The sequence below is a fragment of the Hyperolius riggenbachi genome, chromosome 2 (assembly GCF_040937935.1).
Source record: "Hyperolius riggenbachi isolate aHypRig1 chromosome 2, aHypRig1.pri, whole genome shotgun sequence".
NCBI classification, from domain to species: Eukaryota; Metazoa; Chordata; class Amphibia; order Anura; family Hyperoliidae; genus Hyperolius; species Hyperolius riggenbachi.
Window position 1 is genome coordinate 559,844,914 of NC_090647.1, and position 4,542 is coordinate 559,849,455.

The window sequence follows — 4,542 nt, forward strand, 5'->3', positions numbered from 1 at the left end:
TTACTCACAGGAAGGAAAATGGCTGCCATAAAGGCATCCCAGTGGGTAACTTCATCCAGGCACAGGCCCAGATTTACCTCACAGGAGCCTATAGGCACAATGTCCTGGCACCCTAGACTCCGCCCTCCATGAACCTATAAACATACCTTTTTTATTTTCAGGTATATAGCTTTTTATAGTTTGCAATTTACAAACCATACTGTATTAAACTATGTAGTGGAGCTAATGACCCTTTCAACTTCCAAGCAGTAAAAATATTATCTGAACTTTCTTCTGTGGCAATTATACAAAACAATGAATCCATAACCCAAGTTGGGTTGAAGAGCTCAGGTTCTTTAGCATAGATAACTAGCATCTTAACTCTTTCTGTATTGGGAACAATGAGACTCATATCTGCTAATGTTCTATTTCTTAGCTGTATTCAGGGATGGAATCAAGTCCATAAGGACTCAAATTCGTAATTAAAATGAGCCTTAATTGCTGCAGCTGGATGAGGGGTTATTTACCCACAATTCCACTGTCCTGCCTGTGCTCCAAACAGCTTGCACGCGTCCTATTGGACACATTGCAAGTCTCACTATGCGCACTTCTTCTTCCCGGCTTGAAGGAGGAAGTGCGCGTAGTGAGGCTTGCAATGTGTCCAACAGGCAGTGTGCAAGCTGTTTGGAGCGCAGGCAGGACTGCAGCAATTAAGGCTCATTTTAATTACGAATTTGAGTCCTTGTGGCCTTGTGATTACTTGTGAGCCCATCTCTGGCTGTATTACATGTACAAATCTCATGTTTGGTTTCACTTTCATCACTATCATGAAAAACTAGGCAGTTAAAATCTGACAATTGATAGGTTTTGGGCCAGTCCATTTCCTCATGGGGGATTCTCAGGGATTTCTTTTTCAACAGCATTTCCTGAACAGCAGTTGCAATAGTGTGCAAGTAAGCAGGGAGGCTGCCTGGTATCTTACTATTTTGTTCAGGAAATGCTGTTAAGAACAAGACCCTGAAAATTCCCTCATGAGGAAATGGACTAGCCCAAAAGCTGTCGGTTCTGTAAGATTTTTAACTGCCTACCTTTTTTTTTTTTTTTTTTTTGACAGTGGTCCTTTTAACCTTCCTGGCGGTAACCCCGAACTTTTTTTTTTTCTGCACGCAGCTAGCACTTTGCTAGCTGCGTCAGCACACTGATCGCCGCCACCCCACGCACGGGATTTCCTGATCGGAGATCGCCGAAGGCGATCAGAGCGGGCGGGGGAATGCCGCTGAGCAGCGGCTATCATGTAGCAAGCCCTGGGCTCGCTACATTATTTTAAAAAAAAAATAAACTGCTGCGCTGACCCCCTGGCGGAATTTATTAGACCTTCCAGGAGGGTTAAGGAAGTGGGCTATCAACGGAGGCAAATCTAGGGCGGGTGCCTTCTCTGTGGATACAAATTATCCAATATTAAATTTCCATAAAATTGGTTCATTTTAATGATCAGATTTCTGAAAAATCAAGATTCTTTTTTTTTTTCTTACAATTTATCCATGTTCATATTGTACATTATAGCTTTAATGTAAATAGCGTCTTGTACATAAAATCACACATTTGTCTAGCTGTCCTGTTTATGTAAACAGTTCATTTGTTTTAATATGTATTAGTAACACTTTGTATATACCCTACTCTCATTACATCTGTCTGCTCCAGGAATGTTTGTTTTACACTTGTTTACACATTAATTCTGCCATTGAATTCCCTGGGAGGAGGAGAGGGGTTTGCAGTCTTTCCTTTCCAACTGTAGCATTGTTATCAGCTCAGAGATGAACAGTGGTATCTAGGATTTTGTAGGGAGGGGAGTGCAGAGACTTATTTTCATGCTATGGGGCAGGAAGTGGTTAAGGTGATCCTTAAACGACCAATCACGAGGAGTGGCCATGACTTGATGTGGGGGAAGCCAATTATATGATATGTCGATATGGACAAAAAAAATCTCTAAAGAATCTCATGAAGGCAGTTCTGATAACAAAAAGTCATACTCAGTACTAGCAAGGCATATCTAATAAAGTGACCAGCGAAATTCAGGTAAGGTAGTTCCCAGTTAACTAACAAGATAGGGACTGTAGGTACATTCTTAACTGAATCCATTCCTAAGTCGGAACACTGTCACCTCAGTTTCTTTTATCCACCCCCCTCCCCCTGTGCCTCTTTTGTGCCCCTCTATGTCCCCCTGTGCCTCTTTTCCCCCTCTGTGTCACCTCATCCCTGTGCTGTGGCCCTGGCCCCTTCTGCCATAACTCACATGCCCTGATCCAGTGCTGAATTGGACCCTTTGGTGATTTTTTTTTTAACTGGTCGGTTTGCAGAAGAAGTGGAGGAATCAAGGAAGAGGGCATTTCTTATGTGTCAAATGGATTTAAGATGTATTTAATAAACCTTCACATTAAAGTCTATGAAAGCCGTTACATGAAATATCTCGAGACCACCAACCAACCAACCACTTCTCTTCACAAATACCAGAAAGCGGCCAGCGTCTCCATTCATCATAAGAAAAGGGCATGTCCATTCGTCAGCTGGTAAATGCTATGGAGTCAGCCCTTTAACCATGCAAACAGGAAGTACATACAAACTCCATGCAGACAGCGTGCCTAGTGGGAACTGACTCCATACAGAAAAGCACAGCATTTTTGACTATAGACCTGCTGTGATGTCTATTTCCTTTTGTCATTCAATAGACTAAATTCATTAAAAGACGAAGAGAGAGAGGTACATGGAGGCTGCCATGTGTATTTCCTTTTAAAGAGAATCTGTATTGTTAAAATCGCACAAAAGTAAACATACCAGTGCGTTAGGGGACATCTCCTATTACCCTCTGTCACAATTTCACCGCTCCCCGCCGCATTAAAAGTGGTTAAAAACCGTTTTAAAAAGTTTGTTTATAAACAAACAAAATGGCCACCAAAACAGGAAGTAGGTTGATGTACAGTATGTCCACACATAGAAAATACATCCATACACAAGCAGGCTGTATACACCCTTCCTTTTGAATCTCAAGAGATCATTTGTGTGTTTCTTTCCCCCTTCTGCTCTCATGCACTGAAGTTTCAGGCTGCTCTTTTCTTGCTGCATACAGCTTTGCCCTTGTCTGTAATCTCAGTATGTGAAAGCCCAGCCAGCTCAGAGGACACTTTATCCAGCTTGTAAAAGATACGAGAGAAGAGAGAAGCTGCCCTAATCTAAATAACACACAGGCAGTGTGCATAGAGGGGCCTGGAAGGGGGCGTTCATAGCAGAACCACAACACTGAAGAACTTGGCAGCCTTCCAGACACAGGCTGACAAGTCTGACAAGGGAAAGATACATTGCTTTATTACAGAGATGGTGATAGTAGAAAGTGCTGCAGTAAGCCAGAACACATTAGAATAGCTTTTGGAACTTGTAGGATGATAACAAACAGGATGCAATTTTTGTTACGGAGTCTCTTTAAGCAATACCAGTTGACTGGCAGCCCTGCTGACTCTCTGACTCTAATATTTTCAGCCATAGCCCCTGAACAAGCATGCAGCAGATCAGGTGTTTCTGACATTATTGTCAGATCTGACAAGATTAGCTGCATGCTTGTTTCTGGTGTTATTCAGACACTCCTGCAGCCAAATAGACCAGCAGGGCTGCCAGGCAACTGGTATTGTTTAAAAGGAAATAAACATGGCAGCCTCCATATACCTCTCACTTCAGTTGTCCTTTAAGCAATACTGCATTGGGTAATGCAGAAGACAGCTGATTTTACTGATCACTTTGCCAAATGCCAATTCACTAAACTTATTACCGCACTGAAAATTACAGACTTGTTCGCTACATGCCTCAAGAAATGTCAAGAAATTTGAATTCACAAAGATTAAAGCATTCAGTAAATCAAGCAAAAGTGTCCGGTATTTACCACCAGCTCTGATCAGCTGATAACTTACACACTCCTTGTGGTAACACTGACAGATGTAGCGGACAGCCAATAGGGAGAGCCACACAGCCCTGCTTCTCACCTGATTTGGTCCGATACCCTGGAAGGTGGGACTTCACTCTGGCAGAGCAGGGGAAATAGACATGTTATGTGAATATCTGTATACTCTTATACAAAAGACACATCGCCCTGGTGGCTGCAGCAAATCTAAAGGGATGCTGGGGATGCACTGAACAGAAAACCCTGGCCCATGCACACAGACTCAGGCCTCATTCACACTTAAAATCGCAAACGCAAGCGGTTTGTGTTTTTGTGTGCTTTTTTCCCCCTCCCGGCGCTCCACTGTGCGCTGTGTTTCTGGTAAAAGCGCTTTTCCAGAGCGGTTTTGTAATTCACTCCCTGACGCAAGTCAGGAAGTGAACTCTTTGACCCGGAAAAGAATAAATACAATGTATTTATTCTTAACGTGAATGCAATTGCCGCATTAGGCGATTTTGTGAGCGTTTTGTGTTTTTCCTATACCTTCCATTATAGCAAAAACGCCCCGAAAATGGTACAGGCACCGCCTTGCCGACCGCAAAGCGGGTGCATCGCGCTGGTATGAACCTTCTCATAGG